This window comes from Neofelis nebulosa, chromosome 6 (genome assembly GCF_028018385.1).
Source record: "Neofelis nebulosa isolate mNeoNeb1 chromosome 6, mNeoNeb1.pri, whole genome shotgun sequence".
In the NCBI taxonomy this organism is placed as follows: Eukaryota; Metazoa; Chordata; class Mammalia; order Carnivora; family Felidae; genus Neofelis; species Neofelis nebulosa.
The window spans coordinates 99,217,555-99,245,074 of record NC_080787.1 but is presented as its reverse complement, the minus strand read 5'-3'; positions in this window follow the sequence as shown (position 1 = coordinate 99,245,074).

Sequence of the window (27,520 nt, the reverse complement as noted above, 5' to 3'; positions counted from 1 at the left end):
ATTTCTCTCCTGATAAGACCCTGTGCTGACCAGGCAACCTTTACTGCAGGTTCACTAACTGAACTAAGCTGTCTTTTTCAAGGATATCAGGCAACCAGAAGAGCCATAAAATTGTGAAATTTCGAGAAAAGGGGGCTAAGTCAAATATAGGCTTGGCTTAGCCTGATCTGTCCAGGTGTGGACACAGCTGAACTGCTGACAAGGCGATAATGCAGTGTGGTCTGAGCACCCACGTCCTGCCCGTCCCCACTCACGCACTGCTCCTTCCAGAGGTACTGTTGTTGACACATGCAGGGCCCGTGCCATCAGAAGTCTGGAAAAGAGAGAGGAATTTATCCAAATTCTAGTCATTCATACCAAATAAAATATAAACAAAGGTCTAACACTCATTTGCTAATGCCACTATGTTTTAGAATTTCTGGCATAAGCTGTTTTTTTTTTTTTTAAAGAAAGTAGAAATGTGCCAACTTATTTTTTTTTTTTAATGTTTGTTTATTTTTGAGAAAGAGAGAGACAGAGCATGAGCAGGGCAGGGGCAGAGAGAGAGGGAGACACAGAATCCGAAGCAGGCTCCAGGCTCTGAGCTGTCAGCACACAGCCTGACACAGGGCTCGAACTCACGAACTACGAGATCATGACCCGAGCCGAAGTCAGACACTTAACTGAGCCACCCAGGCGCCCCTGGCATAAGCTGTTTAAGAGGTACCAAATCTGAAGTCGTACAGGAAACCAAGGATCAGCGAGGTACAGGGTGTGCTCTCACTTGCCTAATCAACAGCAAAAACTGACAACTATCCAGGGTTCTCAACTTCTGGCTCTTAATCTCCCAGTTACCATGGTGATTTTCTTATTAGTCTTTAAAATTTTAGTGAAAGTCAATGTAATTCTTATTCCTTTGGTGCAACCATTAAAGATATTGCAGCAAAATGTACCTCTAAAGATACGGCCGACAGGAGAATTGCAGTGGCGATCCTAATACACATTCCCCCCCTGGAAAGTCCCAGTCAACTTCCTTTATCGAAGGTTTACCTCTTTAGATCTTTCTCTTGTGTGATTAGCTAATCCACACACAATGAACAGAAAATATGCAATTCTCAACGTGTCTTTTGACCAGCTGTTCATGTGTCTGTCTGTCTCCCTATGAGCATTTCCTCCAAAAACCTATCTCACTGGTAAAGACCATTTTTCAACTGTACAATGCCAATAAAACCCAACTTAACAACTTCTCTTACTGCCCTCAAGACCTAACAAACTTGCATAGACTTCAGTTGCTGAGCAGACTAAAAATGAGGGGTGGGTTCCATGTAGTACCTACAATCAAGGAAACAAAAGATTTCAAGTTCTTCCCTCACCTCCATCAGTTACTCTTTTTCCTTTCCTAATATTTCTGATAGAGCTGTTGGCAGAGAAGTCAAAATGGATCTGATGTGCCTGAAGAATTAGGAAGACCTGGGACACTTGGTCCTATGTATTTATTAGTTTGTTAAAAAACCAGGAGAGATCATATAAATCACTTCATATAGTGATCATCAACCTCTTAAGGGAGTCTTGTTTTTCTAACTTGAAAAATACCTATGGCAATCTTATCTGAAACTTCAGAATAACTGTTATTAGGAAGAACATCATTTTTCCTCCAAAAGAAAGAATACCTTTCCAGGGTACAATTAGAAGCTCAGACAATTTCTTAACCTTGAATTTATTTGTCTTTCATTCCTTTTTAACTTGGCTCAAATAAGGCTCTCTCCCACTGTTGATATAATACTCACTTTTCCACTCAAGCAGCCTGGAATTCTTCCCTGGGCTCTGGAAGGGCTCCCTGGAGCAAAGCTTTCCCGGCTCCCCCAGGGCAGAGTGCGGCTGGGAAGAAGCCACTTGCCGCTCTCCTACCCTAGAATGCGGATCTGCAGAAGAGGCCTGTGTCAACAGGCCTATCGGGACAATCACATGACATGGCCTTTGTCTCCTTCCTGCCGGTGTGTCAGTGGTCATGGCCAAAGACTGCGACAGGTGATGGCCAGGGGATGGAAAATGCTTCATCCATATTCTAGCTATCAAGGGAAGACAAGCAGCTTCTCCCGCGCCTTCCATCACAGCCCAGAAAGGACCTGCTTCTCCCACCTGAAGGGCTCAGGACATGCCAGGAACTAGAGATGCAGGAAACTAGATCTGCGGCTGAGAACCCACTGTCCTTATTCCAGAGAAATGAAAGACAAGTTGCTTTGATCACCTTGAAGACCAACCACCTCCTTCTACTGAAAGCTAACCCCAACTTGACTGCCTCCCCTCCCCAGGAGCCCCACTCCCTCTACTCTGGCTTGAGCATCAGGCTACTCAGTTTGATCTGACAGATTTTTAATTACATTAATTAGGGCTTTTCTGAATAGGCCTGATTAGCATCCTACCAAAGGTGTGTGCCTGTGGGTGTGTGTGTTTCTTCTCTAAGGGAGATCTGCTACCATCAGGACTAATACTTTCCCTTCCTCTAACAACGGTAAGTTTTTGTTTTTGTTTAGCATTCTTGTGTCACTCAAGGTGAAAAATGTGAGACAACTGATGGAACCGGGTGTGAGAGTGTATTTTATAATAAAATCACCCGTGAGGGTCTGAAGTGGGCTCTGCTTCTGTCTTGTGAGCTCAGCTGGGCGAGAAGAGATGCTTATTTAAAGCATTTGCCTGCAACACAAACATTGGTTTTGTTTGGCCTTTGCCAAGGAAACACTACATTCATTTTGAGTTTTAAAAATCCAAAGTCTTGGGGTGCCTGGGTAGCTCAGTCGGCTAAGTGTCCGACTTCAGCTCAGGTCATGATCTTGTGGTTGGAGAGTTCAAAGGCCACATCGGGCTCATGCTGACAGTGCAGAGCCAGCTTGAGATTCTCTCTCTCCCTTTCTCTCTACCCCTCTCCCACTTGAGCACATGCTCTCTCAAAATATATAAACTTTAAAAAATTAAAATTAAAAAAAATCCAAATTCTTCTAAAAATCCAAATTCTTCTAAATCTTTCCCTGTACCCTCATCAGACTGAAGCACAAGGAAATAGATTCTTACCGTTCTGTATTGTACCCACTACATTTTAGAGACAACCAAGGATGGCCACACAAAAGCCAATGGAGACTTAGCCTTTGTCCCTCCATTGTTCCTGTGACTAAAAGTGCTTTGAATGTCAACAAGCCTTTTACCAAGAATATTTACTTTCAACCGCTAAAAAAAAGAGAAGAACATTATTGTCTCAGAACATTGGACAAATATTAGCATGGCACGTATATTTAGCCTTGTTGATCACCTATTCTGTAATTATTGCTTTAAAATACTCTGTTTTGAATAAGCCACAATAAATGAGGGCATAGTTCTGAACACCAGGAAGAAAACCTACCATGCTAAATAAAGTTTGTTTGATTTTTTAAACAGTCTAACATGAAACTAATTTCTTTTAACCACATATTGTAGGGAAAGCAGTAAAAGCGTGGACTTACGACCCTTAATCCAAGTTTTGAAGCCTACGGACACCCTATCTCCCTGCTGAAGCTTGTGCAATAGCCACTTCTCTGGGGGCTGATGCCGGTATTCTTGCTCACCTGAGTGATGTCATAATTATGATGGTGTTTTAATGGGATAGTTCCTGACTCGGCTGAAATCTTGATAAGGCAGCCGAGAATCACATTTTTTTCTTATGTTTTAACGTTTTTATTTATTATTGAGAGACAGAGAGACAGAGCATGAGCAGGGCAGGGGCAGAGAGAGGGAGACACAGAATCCGAAGCAGGCTCCAGGCTCCAGGCTCTGAGCTGTCAGCGCAGAGCCCGACGGGTGGGCTCGAAGTCACAGACCGCGAGATCATGACCTGAGCCTAAGTCAGATGCTCAACCGACTGAGCCACCCAGGCGCCCCCCCAAAATAACATTTTCTAACCACAGAGACTGACCAGGAAGATAAAAGTAAAAAACTTTTTAATCACTTAAAAATATATTCTAAGGCCCTTTTTCCATTTATAATATATCTATCCAATTATCTTATCTTCAAGGGTTAACTTGGATTTAACATTTCTGGCCATGTGGCTTTCTAGTTGCTTTAAAGGGAAAGTGGGGTCTCTGATGTGTGTGTATATATTCACCTTTTTTTTTTTTTTTCCATTTTCAGGGCAAAAAAGCCCTTAGTAAAATTGATAGTTACTGCCTTTTTGTTATTGCCTGGTTCTCACTAGAAATCAGTGTCCTTTCCTCCTTTCTGCGATCTTACTAGGTAACTAGTATGTGCTTCAAGAAGGAACCTGACTTAACTTTGTCTTTGGGGACTTCCAAGCTTATACCTGGGCTCACCAATCATGAAAGAATAGGAATGATTCATTCACCTGCATGGGAAGGAGCAGGAATCCAAAACTTTTAGCACTAGGTCTTTGATCCACTTTGGATCAGACAATAAAGAATCTCTCGGAAGCATTAATAAAAAATTGAAGAAATTGAAGGATAGAAACAGGTTATATCATTTGATGTCAGATACTGAACAGTACAGGCATACCTCAGAGACATTGCAGGCTCACTACCACACCATCGCAATAAAGCAAATATTGCAATAAAGCAAGTCAAATAAATTTTTTGGTTTTCCAGTGCATATAAAAGTTAGTCTACACTACACTGTAGTCTTTTAAGTGTGCAACAGCACTTTATTTAAAGACACAATGTGCAAGGATATTTGGGTGGCTCTGTCGGTTAAGCGTCCAACTCTTCAGCTCAGGTCATGGTTTCATGGTTCGTGTTATTGAGCCCCATGACAGCGTGCAGCCTGCCTGGAATTCTCTCTCTCTCTCTCTCTCTCTCTCTCTCTGCTCATCTGCTGCTCACTTTCTCTCTCAAAATAAATAAATAAACTTTAAAAAATAAAAATAAAATAAAAATACAATGTGCACACTTTAAATAAAAAAAAAACAACTTTATTGTTAAAAAATGCCAACCAGCATCTGAGCTTTCAGGGAATCATAATCACTGATCATACAGATTACCATAACAAACATGATAACCATGAAAAAGTTTGAAATATTGTGAGAATTACCAAAATGTGATACAGAGATGTGAAGTGAGCAAATGTTGTTGGGAAAATAGTACCAGAAAAAAAAAAATTCAACATCTATGAAGTTCAACAGAGTGAAGTACAATGAAACAAAGTGTGTCTGTACTGTTCCATCTACACCCAAATGTTTGCCCTGGAGAGGATCTATTTTATGCTTTGCAGTGATGGTTTTGGCTTTGGCTTCTCTTGGCAAAAAATACTAAGTGATTTATTAAACAAACACACAATAACAACAACAACAACAACAAAATAAGTGAACCCACATGCAATAACTTAGTGCCAAATTTTACCTAGTATTGAATTTAATTACTTAATTACAACTTTAAAATCTTCTATACAGTTGAAGGAAGAGAAATGAGGTTAGAGTCTTGTCAGCCAAACTTTATAGAATGTTAGCAACAGAATTTGGTGGAGAGTACAGAATAGAAAAAAAAAGGGTAACAACAAAAAAGGCAAGAACAGGGGTACCTGGGCGGCTCAGTCTGTTAAGCCTCCAACTCTTTATCTCAGCTCAGGTCTTGATCTATCTTGAGGTTGTGAGTTCAGGCCCCATGTTGGGCTCCACCCCAGGCATGGAGCCTACTTTTAAAAAAAAGGAGGGGCACCTGGGTGGCTCAGTTGGTTAAATGGCCAACTCTTGACTTAGGCTCAGGTAATGATCTCGTGTTTGTGAGTGTGTGCCCCACATCAGGCTCTGGGCTGGTGGTGCAGAGCCTGCTTGGGATCCTCTCTCTCTCCCCCTCTCTCTCTCTCTCTGCCCTTCCCCACTCTTGTGCTTGCTCTCTCTCTCTCTCTCAAAATAAATAACCTTTAAAAATTAAAAATAAAAATTTTATTGAAAAATTTTTTTGAATGTATATTTATTTTTGAGAGAGAGGCAGAGTGTGAACAAGGGAGGGGCAGAGAGAGAGGGAGACACAGAATCCGAAGCAGGCTCCAGGCTCTGAGCTGTCAGCACAGACCCTGACATGGGGCTCAAACCCACAGACTGTGAGATCATGACCTGAGCTGAAGTCAGATGTATAACCGACTGAGCCACTCAGGAGTCCCCAAAACAGTAAAAATTTAATAAAGGAGAGGGGCGCCTGGGTGGCTTAGTTGGTTAAGTATTGATCATAATCTCACAATCATGAGATCAAGCCCTGCATCGGGGTCCATGCCGATAGGGAGAAGCCTGCTTTGGATTCTTTCTCTCCTTCTCTCTACCTCTCCCCCACTGGTGCTAGCATGCTCTCAATCAAAAAAAAAAAAAAAAAAAAAAAAAATTTTAAAGGAAAGAACAAAAAAACAGGGGAAAGTAGTGGGAGAAAAAAGACTTTAAAACTTTCCTTTTCCAAAGAAATTGAGAACTGTAAAACCAGTAGTAACTTAAAAAACATAGATATTGACATACATAGGCCAACAAATGTATGTGAGTGCATGCATGCATGCATGTGTGTGTATGTGTGTGTGAGTGTGTATGTGGAGAGAGAGGGAGAAAGAGAGAGACAATAGGAGTGGGGAGTTGGGCACAAAACCAACACAGAAATGTACTGAAAGTAAGAAAAAGCCTTTCTTTAGATTTTAAAATACTTCAGTGTAGAATAAGAGAGTCTCAACCCCTTTTATTAAATTAAATACAATGATAGTCACTAATCTCAATGCAACTTACAGTTAATTTGATTAAAAATATTAAAATCTGAATGTAATTTCTCCAAACATATTTTTGTAATCACTAAGTCAATGTCTTAATAGAGCTAGGTAGCAGGCACTGAGCTAAGCAGAAGGTATACAGTATTCAGCAAAACTGACATGGTCTTTACCCTCAAAAGAGCTTAGCATTAAGTGTCAGAATCTGACATTAAACAAGTAAATGTAAAAATATAATTACTGAGATGGGGGGAAGGGAGGGGGGACTTTCAAGCTGAAGCTTAAAGCTATCAGTCTTGTGGAATGAGAGGGAGGGAAAGGACAGAGGTGGAGGCAAGACTGGATGGAAAGAGGAGTAGCACTCTAGCACTCCAAACTTAGGCCACCTTCAGGGAGTTCTGGGAACTGAAGGGCCACAGGTGTGGCTGGGTGACTGCCCTGAGTTTGGGCTGCAGGACTTCATAGCCCACATAAGAAAAGTATTTTTAGGGGTGCCTGAAAAGCTCAGTCAGTTAAGTGTCTGACTTTGGCTCAGGTCATGATCTCATGGTTTGTGAGTTCGAGCCCCACATCAGGATCTGTGCTGACAGCTCAGAGCCTGGAGCCTGCTTCAGATTCTGTGTCTTCCTCTCTCTCTGCTCCTCTTCTACTCATGCTCTGTTCTCTCTGTATCTCAAAAATAAATAAACGTTAAAAAATTATTAAAAAAAAAAGAAAAGCATTTTTATTCTGAAGCCTGAATTTTCTTCTGAGGACAATTCTAGTATGAATAAAAGTTTTCTTAAATTAGTAACTTCTGTAGCACATTCAATTTTTGAAGTTACAGTGAGAAAATATACTACCATTAGAACAGTTAAATAAATTATGATGGGATATTACCCAACCATATAGAAATGGTTTAAAAGAATATTTAATGATACAAAAAAATGTTCAAGAAAAATCAGTATATCCATAAACATATAATAGCAATTTTGTAAAAGAGTACTGCATCAGTAGTTATATTTATAGAAATATTAGAGGAAATATACCAAAATGTTCAAAATCATTAAACTAGGGGAGGAATTATAGGGGGTTTCATTTTGTATTTAACTTTTTTTTTCAATTATCATTCAGTAAAGTGAACTTTTTTGGGGGAAGGATGTATAGTTCTGTGGATTATAGCACAAGTATAGATTCCTGTAACCCCTCTCCCCCCCAATGACAATCATACAGCATGGTTCCATTGTGCCAAAGAACTTCCCTCATGCTATTCCTTTATAGCCACATCTAATAGCTTATTTTAATGTTTATACTTTTCTATAACTTCTAAACTCACTGCCATTAGCACGTATTGTTTAAATTTTTAGGAAACAAAAATAATTTGAAATAATAGACATAAAAGAGCAATATATAATAAACAGTAATTTCCTAATGCAATGACTTTTTTCTTAGTCATTATTTGAGATAAACATGCTTTAGATATTTTTAGATTTTAGAATCTTCTTCAACTAACTCATTCGGTTCCTCCCAGAAATACTAAGCTTTGAGCAATGTGAAAAAAATACGACCAGTGGGGGTAAGGCTTGGGGGAGACTTTATGTTGTCGAGAAGAAGATTCTCTCAAATACACAATGAAAATGAAAAGTAACAGAAAGACATACAGTAACATTAACAATAATGCCAGCTAGAAAGACCTGATGGGGAGAAGAGACAGAATTCCACATAAGAAATCTTCCTGCTCTTTTTCCTGTTTAATTTAGTACCTATTCATATGATACCAGTACATACACAAGCAATCCTAGCCCTTGCATAGCATTACAAAAACTAACAAGCTATCAAGATAAATTCTGGTTCAATTATCCAGCACTGAAAGTAGATTCAAGACATGTTCCACTTTTAATCTATTAAGCAGAAAAACATATTTCTGCGATGCCAAGTCTAGAAAGATAGTTATCTTCTGGACAGGATTTCAAGAATATGTATTACAGCATTTTGCCCTCCTCCCTTCTCAACCCAAATCTAAGTAGGGAGCAACTGCTTGGGTGAGACAGGCCTTGATGGTGGGAGGGAGGTTTGGGGCTCTGCCTGTCTGAAGGTAAGACGTGGATGAAGAGACCTGGGGAAATACAGATGGAATCCCCATCAGGCCCCAAATGCACACAACTTAAAGTCCTGAGGCTTCATACAGGATCTTTTGATAAGCCCCGTCCAGTCCTGCCAAGGACACAGCCCGAAGGTCTACTTTGACTCCTCCTTCCAACTAGATAGCTAAACAGATGAGTGGAATTATTTTGCCCTAAGGTGAGGCAAGTGGTGAGCCCTGCTGTGGAAGAAACAGGGAGAGGTAAAATACCGTTTTGCAAAGAAGCAAGATGAGGCAGACAGTTGGTTGCATAACTTGCCAGAGATCAAAAACTTGTGAAGTAGATTTAGAAGATTTGAATCCAAGCATTTCAACTTCAGAATCCATGTTACTATTACCTCTTTTAGAATGCTGTGCTCTTTTTCGTGGGAAAAACACCAAGCGAAATGAATGCCTGTCAACAGGGAATGGTTGAATACACTGTAGTACAGCCATGCCAGTGAATATCAGGCATAAATTAAACAGAAGCAGGATCTGTAATAGTGGCTTTAGAAGGAGTTACCTCACCATTTATTGAGAAAAGCAAGATATATAATATTACCCAATTTTTCAAGAACAATGACAGAAAATGTTCTATATATCTTTACGCTTCTCTGTAATCATATGATCGTGAAAGAAGGTAATGAGGGACACACACCATATTGCTAAGACTGAAAATGGAGTTTTTATTCTTAATTTGTAAAATGAAAGTTAATAGAATTCTTTTAACTCTTAAACATGAGGAATAGACAACCTTCTGATCTAGTATAATCAAGTATGTTTTCAAACAACACCTAAGCCCATGATATACAGGTTTGAACTGGAAAGTCTGCTTTACACAGAGAAGCTGCAGGCTGTTGCTGAAAGGAGTCTTAATTACTGAGAAAGTAGAACATAAACTAGACGTCTATCTCTTTTTTTTTAATTTTTAAAAATGTTTATTTATTTTTGATAAAGAGAAAGAGAGAGAGAGAGAGAGACACGGAGCGTGAGCAGGGGAGGAGCAGAGAGACAGAGACACAGAATCGGAAGCAGGTTCCAGGCTCTGAGCTGTCAGCACAGATCCTGATGTGGGGCTCGAACTCACAAACCGCGAGATCATGACCTGAGCCAAAGTCGGACGCTTAACTGACTGAGCCACCCAGGCACCCCTAGAGGTATGTCTCTTAAGCAGACTATCTGCAAGCCCCTTCAATCCTTTTATTAGAAGCTAAATACACCCTGGTTTGAGTGTGGATGGAGGTGGTGTGCTTGTATTTGTGTGTGCAAGCACACATGCTCATGTGTATTTATTCTAACAACACTGCATCCTCCATTGCTCTGGTCTAGCTAGAAGTGTCCTGGAAAACAGAGGATGAATAAGTCAATTCAGCAGGTCACTCTCAGCCACCTTAGGAAACTAGCTGAGTGCTCTGATTTCTTCATTAATGTCAAGAAACGGAGAACAATAGGTCCCAGCCATTAAGCCCTTCACAGTTCAAGATAAGAAAGAGTTAAACAGATGATAATCCATGCATTTAGCTGGGCTTCAAACATCTGGCTGCTTAATCATTTCTTCCTCACTGTGCACTGTACAAACACACAGGGAATGTTTGAAAAGCATTGGTCTTAGGGATGGAGGGTTTCTCGAAAGGTGTGGGGAGGGCAGGGGAAAGGTGGAGACGGAAGTCAAGGGGTAGACAAGCCAGGAAGATTTCACAGCGAAACCTTTACTAAGTAAGACATGAGACCGTTTCCCAACTGCCATTTGGGAAATAGGCTAAACACAATGTCACTAAGCTGCTACAGACCAGCTAAAAGATTAAGGCAGTGATGCCAGTAAGAAATACTTATTTCTAATAGTGTATGACAATAGATCTGTGACTAACTCATTTAGTACTATTGTTTTGCAAACTAGCTTATTTTAACTTGTTAAGTAACGTTTTAATCATGTTTCACTGAACACATCAGGGCTAAAAATTATATACCTGAATGTAATGATAAGGAGAGACAGAAAGAAGCAAGTTCCAGGTGGCCTATGTTTCGATCTTTACAAAATAAAAACAATAAATACAAAGAAACAAGTAGTTCTAGCTGTTTCCTGAAATGAGTGGAGTTAGGAATGTAGGCTTGTCTGATAAATTGGCACCATGTTTCAGAAACATTTGTGAGTAGCCAAAATAGTGGCTAAAAGAAAAATTCATCTTCCTGTAATCAATGTGCTGGATAATACAGAAACTTACGACACTATAACAAGACTGATTCACTTCTCTCTTAGGTGAGAGGAAAACTTAAGGCAGACTTCTAGGAACACACAGAATAATATAATTGTAAGTTCTTGGGATATAATAAAATCTGTATCCTCAAAAGAGACATAACTGTCTAAGAAATGTTTTTATTCTTTGAGGAAACTTCTTAGTCTCTCCCCATCCCTTTAATACAAACTGATAAGGTAGAGATGACCCCAAGAAACCAAAGGGAATGCCTCTACCATAGCTACTTCTTCACTTCCTAAGTGTATAGTTTCCTTGAGAAGAGTGTGAGCGAGAAATTCTTCATTTATTTTGTAAATATTTTGTAAACACACATATCATCTCATTTGGTCTTTTCTAGCAATGGATCATTAGGATTGATAAGTTCTATGCAAATCTGAATCAGATTCCTGAAAACACATGTAGAGGATAAAATATGTGTGCTCAAAATGGCAACTGGAGGACAGGATTCTGGGAAGATGGTGGAGTAGGAAGCACCAGGAATTTGTCTTCCCACCTAAACAACAATAGGATTGGAAAAAATATGTCTAATGTAATTCTTTTAAAATTCAATCGGGGCGCCTGGGTGCGCAGTCGGTTAAGCGTCCGACTTCAGCCAGGTCACGATCTCGCGGTCTGTGAGTTCGAGCCCCGCGTCAGGCTCTGGGCTGATGGCTCAGAGCCTGGAGCCTGTTTCCGATTCTGTGTCTCCCTCTCTCTCTGCCCCTCCCCCATTCATGCTCTGTCTCTCTCTGTCCCAAAAATAAAAAAAAAATAAAAATAAAAAAAAAATTCAAGTAGACCCACATGCATTATTGGAGTTCCAGGAGGAGAAGAGAGAGAAAAAGAAGAGAGAATATATGAAGTAATGGCTAAAACTTTACCAAACTTGACAAAAGATGTGACCATAAACAACCAAGGAGCCCAACAAATGCCAGGTAAGACGAACTCAAAGAGATGCACACTGAAACACATTATTATCAAACTTTCAAAAGACAAAGAGAAAACGGGCAAATTAGACTTCATGAAAATGAAACTCTATCACAGGGCACTATTAACAGAGTGAAAGGCTACCTATGGAATGGGGAAATATTGGCAAACTGTATGTCTGATAAGAGATTAATATCCAGAACATATATAAAGAACTCCTAAAATTCAACAACAAAAACCCACAGCCTGATTCAACAATGGGCAAAGGAATTGACATTTCTCCAAAGAAGATACATGAATGGCCAATAAGCACAGGAGAAGATTCTCAACGTTACTAATCATTAGAGAAATGTAAATCAAAACCATGAGGAAATAACAACTCACACTCAGTAGGGTGGCTACTATAAAAAACAAACAAACAAACAAACAAACAAACACAAAACAAGCAAAAAACAGAAAATAAAAAGTGTTGGAGCGTTTGTAGATAAATTGGGATCCTTGTGTACTGTTAGCGGGACTGTAAATTGGTACAGACACTGCACAACAGGATGGCCATTCCTTAGAAAATTAAAAACAAAATTATCGTATGACCCAGAAAGTCCACTTCTGGGAATCTACCTAAGAGGATTGAAAGTGGAGTATCAAAAAGATATTTGTACACCGATGTTCATAGCACCATTATTCACAATAGCTAGTGCTCAGAAATAATCCAAGTGTACACTGACCGATGAATGGATAAGCAAAATGTATACACATACCTTATACATATATACATATAATGGAATTTAAAAAGCCTTAAATAGGAAGGAAATATGGACATATGCTATAACGTGGGTGAATCTTGAGGACATTATGCTAAGTTTCAGTTTTACAAGATGAAAAGAGTTCTGGAGATGGATGATGGGGAAGTTTGTACAATAATATGAATGTGCTTAATGCCACTTAACTCTACACTAAAAATGGTTACAATGGTAGATTTCATGTTATGTATATGTTGCCCAATAAAATAATAGTCACAAAATAAATTCAAACTGGAAGAAAAAAACCAAAAAACCTCTGGGAATCATTCTAGCCAAGTAACTGGTAAGGCTTGGCTAAGAGTTAAATAGGAAATTCTCTAGAAGTTTCTGGTCAAAAATCAAGCCTTGGTACTCCATTGGTTGGTTCCAAAAGTGTGGATGAAAACTAGGGCAAGGGCTTTCCCAGCTGTTTGCCTATTCTGTGTGTTGTATTTGAGTTTTCCTTTTTGTGACCTTCAGCTAAACCTCTGGAAGATGATAAAATGTATTACGGAAACACCAAAAATCAAGGTTGTGTGTTTCTTTTTTCCTCTTGATTCTGAAGCAGATTGTTGTTGGGCACAGAATCTGTCAGGGATCATTGGGGAATGCCTATGAAAGAAAAACAGAAAAGTCTAGGCTGGATTCTTTCTATCTCATTAAGCAGATACTATGTATTTCCCAAATCAAGCTTCCTCTGCCTATGGGACCAGCATGGGCTTCATCTGGTAAAAGAGTGTTTGAAAATATTTTAATTGGTCTGTATTAGCTTTGGTTCACTCTAGTCAATGAATAAAGCTCCTAGTGAAAAATGAGCAGTGATTTCAAAGAAATATAAGTCATAAAATTTCTCCCTACCACAGAAATATGAAATATGCTACTAATGCTTCCTTGTTTTGCGCTCCCACTTACCACTGTTAATGTGATATATTTGCTCTAAGAAATAAGACAATAACAACACTACTAAGAGTCACCCCCTTCCCTTTTGGGAAAATCATAAAGAGTTTTAAAAATAAATATTCTCACTGAACGTTATAGATAACAACCACAAATTATTACACATGAACTTATATCTCCAGTCATGAGTGCTACTAAACCAATTCTCCAACTATAGTCAGTAGAACACTGGGCAAACATAGGATACAAGTGTTTTCAGATACAGAAAGGACAACACGGAACTAGAACCGCTGAGAGATGGAAATCTAACAAGATGGACCTTACTACCACCCAGCTCTCTGCCTGAGGACACCCATCAGATACCAGCCAAAGAAGGGAACCCAAGAAGACTACTGCAACCTCATTAACCCAAGGTACCAGATATCAAAGAACAAGAAGGCAGCAGCTGTTGGAATTTGTACAGCAAAGAACCAAACAGAAGGGAGCTACGCAGAGAAAGAGCTTTGAGAATCTGTCTAAGGTCCCTTAGTCTCTGACTGAATGTGCTATGTATCCTTAAAGTGAGATTTCATAAGTCTATGAAACAAAGAAAAACTACCAGGGAGCTATAAAAAGCTATAAGCAGAGCAATGACCAACAAGAGATAAATACACAATGGACTACTACTTAACAACAAAAGGAATGAACTCTTGATACATGCACAAAATGGGTGAATCTCCAAATCATGCTGAGTGAACGAAGCCAAAAAACTTGCACATACTGCATGATTCCATTTATACAAAATTCTGGAAGATGCAATCTAATTTATGGTGAGAGGAAGCAGATCAGTGTTTGTCTGCAGATGGAGGTGGAAGGAAGGAGGAAAGCATTCATGGATTTCAGAGTCACAAGGAAACTTTTTTTGGAGGGGAAGCTGATCCAATGTTTATCATCTTGATGACGGTAATGGTTTCACAGGTATCCACAGATAACAAAACTTAGTGAGTTGTACACTTCAGATATATGTAGTTTGGTTTACTTCAATTACACCTCAATAAAGTGAAAAAACAAAATCAAACATAGGATTATACTTACCTATTATTTTTAACTTAATATGCAAACAGATTTCTATACAAATGCCTGCATTTCTGTACAGTGTTTTAGTATTCTATTACATGAACGCATTCTGATTTCACCAAACCCGTTATTGGATATGGAAGTTGCTTTCAGCTGTGCACAACTCACAGACAGCAGTTGTTTTCAGTGAGAGGCCATGCATAATTTTCAGCTGCATTGTTTCAGTTAGTCAGAATATTCCACTCAGGAAGCAAAGGTCCAACATTAAAATTCTGTTCCATAGTCATGAACTTGGGCTTACCCTTCGTCTCCCACCGTTGTGCTGAGAATACATGCAATTAGACCAACAGGCACTGGAGCAGCTCCAGGTGAGGAAAACCCAACAGAAATGCAGCCCCACCAGAAGAGAAAGAAACACATGATGCAATGGAGGACCCTCCACATTATCTCTGAATCAAAGAATACATTTTATCAGCCTCAAAAGAAGAATGAAAAAAAAATATTGCAGGTGTTCAATATGTATTCTGGGGTAGAAGAGGAATGCGGAAGAGCTCCCCAAGGAAGACGCTACTATCTCCATTCTGTGGGTGCTGAAAGCTGGCCTTGCACGGAGAAGGTGAATGAAACAGGTATATTCATTACTTTGCAAACCCACTCCAGGTGGTCATGTGTAATAAGCAACTACCACGTGTCAGAATGGCCCGAAACCCAGCAGCAAGAGTTGGCGAATGGTCAACAAGGCAGCAAAAGGGCATTTCACATCAGTAAAACAAAAAAAAAGAGTATATGCAATACTTGTCTCTCTCCCCCAAAGAGAGGTTTTATTTCATGTGGAAGATATTCCCCAAATGATGAAACCAAAACCACCGTTTCAGGATAGATGAACAACACACTGTTTAGTGCGTATCTGGTACTCCTCAGAAAAAGCAGGAGGGCTCCACCATCCCCTCCCCGCCCCCGCTCCCCACTCCCCCACCGCCCATTTTCTACGCAGCCTGTACTTTACAACTCTCTCTCCCTGCAGTGCTGGAGCAGACCTCTCCTTCATGCCAAAACTGCTCTTTGAAGTCGGCCCTCCCATTAGAGCTTTGGTGTAGGTATTCAGACTGATCACACGAGCCCCGCAGAATTCCCGGACCGTCCACGTTCTGTCGTATACAGTTGTTTCATGTAGCCTGTGATTTACAGTCTTAATTAATGCTCAAAAGAAGAAGAGCACATCTTTGGTGGGGTTTTTCCCCCCTTCTTTCTGCAAAACAGGACTCTTGGGGTTTCTGCGGACATTGTGCAGGATGGTTTTGCCAAATGGAATGAAGCACACTTAATACTTTTCCTTTATAACCTTTGCCATAAATCAGCTGGCACTCCGTTTGCACCAAGTGCGGCGATTAATGTCCTGCCCCTCCCCCAGCACTTCCCGAATTTTAAACAAAGTAGGAATAAACTGAGGGTGAACAGAGCCAGCGGGCCCAGTAAATCAGTTTAATGAGATCTGAATAGATCACATAGGACATATTGCGGTAAAGTAAGGTGGGTGGTGGGGATCTGAATTTCAACAGTGTAGGAGGAGCGGGGGCCGAGGGAGAGAAGGTGGAAGTTTCCGGTAGACGATGCTCAAACTCTGACACATGTCTTTGGTAAAAACAGCACATCTTACATTCTCTTTCCCATTTGCTGAAACTTACTGCTGTGACTCGTTTGGATTTAGCACCGTTTCCTGTCTGTGGTTTTGCTGGTCCATGTTTTCCCACAGATGGGGAGTTTTCTGTTTGCCTCTTATCCATGACTATCTTGACCTGCATTCGTTCTTAGTCCACAGCCTCCCTTCCACCAACGTACGTCTCTATGTGCACAAATGCCTAAGATAGGACAGATAGAGACCTCCTATCTGAGGGCTGAACTAAGTAAGATGTGAGAAGCTAATTATTAGGTTATATCCATCCGGGGCCGGACACCTAGACACTGCTCAGAACACGCTTGCTTTACTGTCCCTAACTAGCAGGAAATTCACACTCCTCCCTCCCCTCTGCTGCATCAGAGGAAAACATACTGTTCAATTTTCTGCTCTTTAGTGCAATTACGCAAATAAGATTCCTCCTGTATGGAAAACTATATTAAGACAAAAACGAAAACAACTTCTACCAAAGTAGCTGCCTAATTACGTAAGTCCTTAATGTCGCTCACAAAGTGAAGTATAACCATCATAGATGCCTCTATTAACAGAGCTCCCATGAGTTATAGAATTTTCAGGAAGATTGTTGAAGGAAATGAATAAAGGAGAAACAAATGAGAGAAAATAAAAAAATGCTTTTGTAATGTTTCATTTACTTTACGAAATGCATGAGGTCGGTTTCAAAACTCCTAAGTCCCCTGTATATAAGATTACCAGCTTTTAGTCATGTTTACTGTTCGTATTACTCTCCATGACTAGACACTAGAAAGACCTTAATTTAGTGCGTTATAAGGCCAGCTAACTTTGTGAGAAAACTGCACAGGCAACTTATTAACTCCAAAAAGAGTATCTATTTGATGGTAAGAAGAGGTAAAATAATGCCATATTATTACACTTCTAAGACTTTAGTTACAGGAGGATACAGATTGCTCTTTTTTCATTTCATAGGAGAGAATGAAAATTACATTACATATACCTCTCCTCTCAATTTAACCTGAACAAACGAGGCAGCCTCTTAGCCTCATACTAAAATGTTGCTTGTAGGATAGATTTGAATACTCCAAATCTGCGTTTCAACTGGTAAAGAAATTCAAAAAAGAAACGCAGCTCTTAACTTCCATCATCATGGGTCATAACTACTGAATTTATTGCTTTCAAGCTTAAATTAAATGTTTTTCAGCTTAAAAATCACCAGCATCCTAAATCTGAGAATGTCAGTGAGCTGAAAGTGATATATCATCTATGGCAAATTCAGTCCTCTTGTGCTTCTGGACTGTCTTGTGCTGTGGATTATGTCACACATGTGGCATAAAAGTTAATGCATTCAACAACACAAAGGAAGACAGCTGTGGAAGAGCCTAAATGACACAATGGCAATTGTGCATTTTAACACTGAAGGTCTCTAGTACTTTTCAAACTTAACATAAGGTCTTCATATTCAACACTCCTCCCCTTCTTTTCTCCTTTTAAATGTGAAAGAAGTTGATTGATAACATATTTTCAACCTTACCAGATAGCTCAGACTTGGTGCGCTTGTCTAAAAAAAAAATCACAACTACATGCAGCACAAATTATTGTTAAATCATTTCTGTTACGTATTCTTTGTCTTTCTTGGAGAGCTCAAAGATGCTCCACCTTGCAGAGGTAAGAAATAGAACATGAGGCAGACTGGAGACGAGATTCGCTACCAGGTACTAGATCTCAAATATCTTCCTCTCCACAGAACCATTTTTATTTCCCTTTCTTTTTATGAGTGTGAATATATTAGTTTATGAGTGTGAATGTATTCTAACTACAAAGCTGATGGTGAAGAAGAAAGAGGGATTTTACTACCTGGAGCATGGCGAATAACCCTGGAAGGATGAGCTAAACACTATGTCTGATACAGTTGTATATAAAAATCAGCATTAGTGAGGGGCGCCTGGGTGGCTCAGTCGGTTCAGCGTCTGACTTCGGCTCAGGTCATGATCTCACAGTTTGTGGGTTTGAGCCCCGCGTCGGTCTCTGTGCTGACAGCTCAGAACCCGGAGCCTGCTTCGTATTCTGTGTCTCCCTCTCTCTGCCCCTCCCCTGCTTGTGCTCTGTCTCTCTCTGTCTCTCAAAAATAAATAGATGTTAAAAAAAATTTTAAAAAATTTTTTTAATCGGCATTAGTGCTCTTTCTTCCCCCATGGAAAGCCAATGCCTTCATTCGTGCTCTACTGGATAGAAAAATATAGACTTAGAGTCAGTGAAATGCTAACAGCCCCACACCTCCTAAATGTGATGTCTTCCCCTCGACAGATGATTAGGAATGCGGAAAATAATAGTTTGAATTTACAGTATAATGACGTTTTCAAATGTGACATGTCTGGCTTATGAGAAAGTCATCCACTTCCTTTCATAGACAAGCAGTCTGAGACAAACTTAAAATTTCAAGTGCCATCTGTCATCGTTGTCATAGCATGAAAATAAAACGAGGTGTCTGAAGTATTGCCATCCTCTGAATGGGACACGGTACTAATTTGGTGGAGGAAAAGTGTCACCTGGGGTGTAAATACAATAATATGTTAATATATACCAATTGTTTAAGGGCTGAAGATCCCTGAAGCTTTGAAAAAGCCTCTGGTGATAATTATAGGCATAACAGATTCCGGCATCTAACTTCAGGGGTTTGTGAGACAGACACAGGAACGTGTGTGCTCAGGGAGAGATGGCCTGCCGGACACAAAAAGGAATCAAACAGGCTTCAGGAACACTTATACAGACATGCAGTCACTTGGCTTGATTTTTCTGGATCTTTTGTCAGAGGAAAAAGTTAAGGATTCAGGTCACAGTTGAGATGTGACTCCAACAACTTGGAGTCAGACACCAGCAGATTCGATCAGTACCAGTCCTGGCTCTGTCTGCCACAACCATGCAGCCGGTGCCACTTAAACCAGCCCCGGTTTCCTTACTTGTAACATTGAGACACAAGTGTGCAAACAGTACCCAGCCTTTTTCAGGCAAGAGGTGTGGTTTCTACTCTAAGAAAGAGGTAAGGATCCAGCTTACTTCACAGAGATGACAAGACAAGGATTTAAGCAAAGTTCCTGTCAACGAAGAAGTAATGACCTCCCTCGCCTACTTAAGGAAAGCTTCTTAGAGGAGCTCAGGGCGGATCAGAACTTACTTGAAATCACTAAAATCTAAACCACTGTTAAACACTAATGCAGTCTTAGCAAAGTGCTAGAATCATACAAACATTATATAAAATACACTATAGCAGAGGAAAAGAAAGAAAATCAAGAAAAATGTCCATGGTATTTAACAGACCAAATAACCAATAGAGAGGCAACAAAGGTTGTGTCCACAAATCATGGCAATTCCCCACTGCCGGTCATTGACTTTTATATCAAAGACAATGCTAATGAATTAATTACCACATTTCCAAGCACCAGAGCAGAAAATCAGAAAAGGCAATCAGAAAGGATGAAGGAAACCACATTAATAACACAAGAGGGGCAGCTGACAATCTTTCAGGGAGAAAAAAAAATGGAAAAGCAGAATAATTAAGAACTCCCCTCCCCCCCCCCCAAAAAAAAATCACAGCAGCTTGAAGTTACTTAGAATCCTGAACAATTCTTTTGGCTGGGGAGGCCGGGGGGGGGGGGGGGAGGGGGGGTCTGTGAATATCTGCTTTTATTTATTAATATTTCTTGTACTAAGGTAAACATTTCTGTTTGTTCTCACAAGTAACAAATAGTGGATAGATATTCCCCTAACAGAATGCGGTGCCTCTCCCCTTGTCTGGATAACCACGGAGTAGCCTACAGAATAACTTCCCCCATTCTAAATTTGACACCAGGGACCCTGAACAATTCTGTAACCAATATTTATGGTGATGACCTTAAATTTTTAAGAAAAAGTAAAATGATGTTCGATATCCTATTTATTGCTTAAGAGGGCACATGCTTCGCTATCTAGAAGCTCTACCTGGAATTTTATATTTCCAATTCTGTCATAATAGCTTGCTCTTTCAATGGAAATCCATTATGCTGCTGGGATATCTTAAACTTCTTATGTTCTCTCTCATTTTATTTTATCTTTGTATCAGTCTTTTGGATAAGGAGGCAGATACTGGAACTCCCTTTATATTTAATTTTTTTTTAATTTTTAATGTTTATTTATTTTTGAGATAGAGAGACAGAGAGAGAGAGAGACAGAGAGAGCGCACAAGTCAGGGAGGGGCAGAGAGAGAGGGAGACACAGAATCCAAAGTAGGCTCCAGGATCTGAGATGTCAGCACAGTACCCGAACTCACGAACCGTGAGATCATGACCTAAGCCGAAGTCAGACACTCCAATGACTGAGCCACCCAGGGGCACCTGGCATCTGAGAGTCTGCTGTCAGTAAGGCTGAAGTCTGTTCAATTTATGCTTGACAACAGATTACATACTCTTACCAGCTTGATTTAGTATGCACACTTGTGTTTTTCTTCAATTATCAAAAACCAAATAAAACTATCTTTAATAAGTTACTGCTATGAATGGCCTACTTTTAAAACTCTACTTAAATGTGAAGCTAAAAAAGAATGGGAGAGGTTTGACTCAAGAAAATACAGATGTGATTTCTGGGAAGGCTAAGGTGACTGTTCAACTTCTCTCTTTACCCATTTGGAAACTGAGATTCAAGTGTAAAGGGATTTGCCCAGGCAACTAATGGCCAACAATCAGTTTATAAATTATACAAGTCATAGAGAAGTGTTTTTGTGTAATGCCAAGAACATTGCTTAGAACGTTCGCTGAATCCGGGTCAATTCTCTGTCTCCCTCTATCAAATTCACCAACGAAGGATAGGAACAAAAGGTTGGGGATGGAAATACACAGTAGACCTCAAAGAGCACTCAAGGCCTTTGCAGACTCGGAATGGATCCAGATTAGTCTTATAAACTTTCAGTAAACTGCTTAAACTCTCCAAGTATCAGCTTCCTCACCTGTGAAATGGAAAACATACACTACATCATTCCCCCATCAGCTCTGGAGTTTCTGTCCGCTAACATAAATGTAAACTGTCTGGCATACAAGAAGTAAATGTTGGTTCTCTTTCTCAACATTAAGTAAAACTTCAAAAATAAAATGGACACTCAGAGAAAAAGAAATTAAGCCACAATGGATGTGATAAATCATTTATTTTGTAGGGGCTGAATAAGCAATATCTGAAATACTCAACATTTGTTCCTCCAAGCACTCCACTGCATTTTTAGCTAGATTACTCCTGCCTAAAATGAATGAAAATGTGAGTTAATCAAGTTTTCAATGATATTTTTTTAAGTGCAGAGGGGAAAAATAATCAAAATCTATCAACTAACTCAGTATTTGTGACTTACCTATATTTCAATTATTCCTGTCATTTTGAGACACCATCTGAATAAATTTACATGAGTAAATAACATATGTAAAATTAAACTTTTCTTAGAATATAAAACACAACTACACTAAATAATTTATGTAGATATTCTGCTCTCAGAGATGGAACGTAACTCCCTACTCTTAAGTTTTATCTGTACATAATGACTTCCTTCCAAAAAGTAGAGTATGGAAAGGTGGCAGGGGTGGGGGTAGGGGGAAGAGTACTGTGGAGAAACCTGACAAATACTACCTCAGCCAGTGATCAAGGTCAACATCAACAGGGATAAGTCATGTTGGTAATATGTACCTTGACATAATGTGATGAAATGGTACTTTTACCTCTGTGGCTGTCATCCCCCAAACCCAGAACTCCAGTCTAATCATGAAAAGAATCTAGGCAAATCCCAATTGAGGGACATTCCACAAAATAGGTGACAAAATACTCCTCAAAACTGACAAGGCCATTAAAAACAAAGGAAATCTGAGAAACTATAACCCAGACCAGAGGAGTCTAAGAGGACATGAATATTAAACATAATGTGATATCCTGGATAGGATCCTGGAATAGAAAAAGGATATTAGGTAAAACTAAGAAAATTTGAAAACAAAAATATGGGCTTTAGTTAATAGAACATATCAATATGGGTTCATTAATTGTAACAAGTGAGCCATACTAAATATGTGAATAACAGAAGAAACTCCCTATACTATCTTATCAATTTTCTGTAAATCTAATTCTGTTCTAACCGCCCCCCCCCCCCACAAAACTATAGGGGTGCCTGCATGGCTCAGTCAGTTAAGTGTCTGACTCTTGATTTCAGCTCAGGTCATGATCCCAGGGTCGTGGGATCCATCCCAGTGCGTGGGATCCTCCGCACTGAGTGTGGAGCCTGCTTGAGATTCTCTCTCTCCCTCTCTCTCTCTCTCTCTCTCTCTCTCTCTCTCTCTCTCAATCCCTCCCTTTGCCTCTCCCCCACTCATGCTCTAAATAAATAAACACAACTACAAATCATTACATTAACAAAACTATTTTAATAACTATATATTCCATTACTAGAAAACTTACTTTTCTAGAGCCAAATGTGTATTCATTCCAGCTTTGTAAAAAAAAAAAAAAAAATGGTGTTCTCTTGAGGAACAGCCATCATTAGATCAAATTGTTTCATAAAGGCTGAGTAGCAGTTCAGATGAAAATGGCATCTCCCAAACCGTCCTGAGTAATAAGGTCACAGAAGACCCCCTTAAGCAACCTCATCTGTTAATTTCCTCACCAATAAATCCAAGAAGCTGGGCTAGATCCTCAGTACGGTTCTGTACAGCTTTACAATTCCAACATGTTTAATATCATTTCTCCAAAAGCCAAACACACACGTTCAAAACAACAGAGAACCTTCCCACTCCCACCCCTCCCCTCTTCCTCAGCTCACCGCAGGCTTTATTTCTCATTCCAAAAGTGGGGGTGGCCTTTCTTCTGCCCCAGCTTCCACATTATCACCATGACTGACAGAGTCAGCTATGAGGGATGGTCACTAAATCAACAGCCCTTCAGGGTCCCTTTGCAAAAAAAAAAAAAAAAAAAAAAGCCAACTAACCAAACAAACAAACAAATAAAAACAAACTCTAGCAGCTGGCCTTGGCACCAGGATTGTTCAGCTTGGTTAAAGCTGGCGCCTCATCCATCACTGAGAGATGAGGGGACATCTGCCCAGGGTCAGACTAGCCAAGCAACTGTGTGAACTTACCCCAAACCCCATTGCTGCTTCACTTTGCCTGTTTCTAAACTTAGTTGCTTTCTTCTTCTACATGGTACCCTCCAGCAGGGCTAGGGTATTTGTGCATGGGTCATCCTCCATGGTCAGTTCACAGGGGAGTCACATACCCACCTCACACACACAAAGTGCAGGAGTGTTTTCTATTCACCCATGTTTGTTAATATTGTCTTCTGGCTGCCATGTTGTGTTTGGAAAATGGCTACATTTCTGCAGCTACTTCCCATCATTTAATTGCTTTAACTTAGAACTAACTCCAAATAAGTACATTGCTTCACAGCTGATGGAGCTAAACAAAAACCATTTAGATTCTCCCTTGTCCTTTATGAAGTAAACTCAAAACTCATTTTCAACCCACCGTTTAGTCATTCAGCAGGCAGACATTTAGTAAGTGCTAACTAAACTGTTGCTTGTTGTGGCTCAGTTGGTTGGGCAACTGACTTCGGCTCAGGTCATGATCTCATGGTTAGTGGGTTTGAGCCCCGCGTCGGGCTCTGTGCTGACAGCTCAGAGCCTGGAGCCTGCTTCCGATTCTGTGTCTCCCTCTCTCTGCACCTCCCCTGCTCATGCTCAGTCTCTCTCTGACTCTCAAAAAATAAATATATGTTAATATAAATAAATAAATAAATAAATAAATAAACAAACAAACTGTTGCTTGTTATTCTAGTGGTGCTGGAGATACAGAGATGAATGAGATATTTCAGACAATGCTCTTACTTTCAAAGTTCCTAGTCTTGAAGGGGAAGAGGTTAAAAACGTAAAGAATTACTTGCCATTTAAGTAATAAATACTTGCCATGGTGTTAAGAAAGCAGTCAAAAATCAGTTATAATAGCCAAAAGGTAGGAACAACCCAAATGTCCACCAACAGATGAATGGGTCAACCAAATGTGGTAGAAACATATGGTGGAATATCATTCAGGCATAAGAAGGAAGGAATGAAATTCTATACATACTACAACACACATGAGCCTTGAAGGCATTACACTAAGTGACAGAAACCAAACATAAAAGAACACATATTGTTGATTACACTTAAATGAGGTAACTAGAATAAGCCAAATTCAGAGAGACAGAAAGTAGAATAGAATAGAATAGAATAGAATAGAATAGAATAGAATAGAATAGAAAGTAGAATAGAATTTTTTTTAAACAGTTTTTTTTTTTTTTCAACGTTTTTTTTTTTTATTTATTTTTGGGACAGAGAGAGACAGAGCATGAACGGGGGAGGGGCAGAGAGAGAGGGAGACACAGAATCGGAAACAGGCTCCAGGCTCCGAGCCATCAGCCCAGAGCCTGACGCGGGGCTCGAACTCACGGACGGCGAGATCGTGACCTGGATGAAGTCGGACGCTTAACCGACTGCGCCACCCAGGCGCCCCAAAAGTAGAATAGAATTTTAACAGCCAGACAGTTGAATGTGTACTGAGCTTCTGTTTGGAATAATGAAAAAGTTCTGGAAATGGATATTGGTGGTGGTTGCACAACATTGTGAATGTACTTAATTTCACTGATTTGCACTCTTAAAATGGTTAAAATGGTAAATTTTATATTATGTGTATTTTACCACATTTTTAAAAAATCACAACTCCCTCAAAAAAAAAAGGGGAGAAAAAAAGAAAACCCTAGAAGAGTAAATGCAAAGATCAAAATAAGATGCAAGTTAGGAATTTGGGAAATATTTTTATTTATTTTCATTTTATATTTTTGGATGGAAAATATCCAAAAACTACATGATTCAAAATTCAGGATGACATTTAAAAATATTCAGGGAGAGTCTCACTTCAGGTCCTATCTCCAACATCACTTCCCACCTGTCCACCACAAACCATCATGACTGCTTTGTTTTTTATCCTTCCAGTCCTTCTGTAGCAAACAGAAGCAAATGCAAATAGATATTCTCGTCTTTCCCTCTTTCTTACACAAAATTCATCATTGAGCACCATGCCTTTCATTGAAACCTTGAGCAGTTTGAAATGTTTTAATGTAAACTGATGATTTTACACATTTGTAGGGGAAAAGGACACAGACCTTTTTTTTTTCCTTTTTACCCAAGCAGCACTTTTTCACAAGTGCAGAGAAGTTCACTTTCTTCTTTGCTAACAAAAGTTAAAAAGAAAGAGAGAGAGGGAGAAGAAATTTTAATTTCAAGAAGCATTAAGGATGGCTGACTTGCCCTGGGGGAAAAGTTTACAATGTGCAAAGCTCCTCTTTCAAAGCAGCCTTATTTCCATAGGCAGCTAAGAGATTACCACCTTGTAAAAGAAAGGAAGAAATGAAACCTCCCCACCTTTGAGTTATCCGTCCCAGAAAAGGGAATGCTTGGGGCCGGGGTGGGGGACTGGGGTGGGGGGGGTGATGGCCTCTAGATGACCACTACTCAGACTCCAAGGGCAAGGCTCTGTTCTTTTACATGTAAGGAAATTCGCTCATCAGCCCAGGAGCCTGTGTCCTGAACTCTATGAACCTATTTATCCCTAGGCCTCCTTCTCTTCCCAATCCCGTTTCACAAAAAGACAGACAAAAGAAGGAAAACCCAGTCTATCATCTTCCCAAACTATCTTGGTCTCAATTGAAAACTTAAGCTATTACAAGAGAAAAACACCTGTCACCAGAAAACTGACTGTTGCCTTTTAAGTTTCTATTTTTAAAAAAAGCAACACTTTCTATCTTGTCAGGATAAATCCAAACTTTAGAAATGTGCTAATAGTAGTCATTATATATATATATATATATCAAAGGTAGATGACATACGTTAGAATAATCTGGTTTCAGACTTTAAAAAAATCTTACGTCAGCATCTGCATTCTTTCCAGTAATTCATTTATCCAATATTTTTTATTCAAGTATTTTATTGAGCATCTTTTATGGCCTAGAAATGATTCTAGACACTGGGGACACAACAGTGAACAAGGCAGGCAAATCAATCCTGTGTCCTCATGGAGTTATTAGCATTCTGGCTGGAGACACTGACAATAAAGACATAAATAAATAGATATTTACATTTAAACAGTGACATGAGCTACGCGATAACAAGATAAAGCAGGAAAACAGGATGGAGAAGAAAGCTCTCTTAGACCAGTGGGAAATGCCCCTGTGAGGAGGTGACCAAACCCAGTGAAGGGAGAGGACCAGTCCCCTGGAGATTAGGGATAGAGGAAAAGAGCCTATGCACAGGACAGTGAGGCTGGCCTCAGGTGAAGACAAGACGGTGGTGAGAGAAGGTCAGAGAAGGAAAAGGGGCTGGACAGGTGTGGCTGCCAAACTATGGCCCAAAGGCCAAATCTGGCCTGTTGCTTGTTTTTGTATGGCCCATGAGTTAAAAGTCATTTTTATATCTTTGAATGGTTAGAAAAAAATCAAAAGAATACTAATTGGTGACAAGTTTTCACAAGAAAGTTCATGAAATTCAAATTTCAGCATATTTACTCATTTCTTTCTGCTTGCTTTCATGCTACAATGGCAGAGTTGAGTAGCTGTGATAGAGAGCAGATGCCCTACTGCTGTGGTCTGAATTGTGTCTCTCCCACCCCAAAGTCATATGTTGAAGCCCTAACCCCAATGTAATGATATTTGGAGATGGGGCCTTTGGGAGATAATTAGGTTTAGATGAGGTCATGAGGGTGAGGGAGCCCACATGAAGGGATTAGTGCCCATCTGGGTTGTGAGGCAGGAGAGACTGAGGGGGTTCTTGACTTGTATCCTTGGGCACTGCTGGTCAAGGACAAGGGCCTAGAGTACCCCATTCCTCACACATACAGGGCTTGGTCCACTCACAAACCATCCCCTTACTTCTATCGTAGAAAGGCAAGACCCAAACAAGTCCTGTATTCTCCATCTAGAGAATGACAGAAGGATTCAGGTCTTGTGGAAAAAAAGGACCAAAGTGCCTCTCCAGGTTTCAGGTAACCATAGTCAACATCAAGACATCCTGGTGTGGTACCAACTTCCCTTTCACAGGCCAGGCCAAAATCAGGTGCCAGAGGTTCCTCTTGGAGTCTTACCTCTGGGATTCTCTATTATA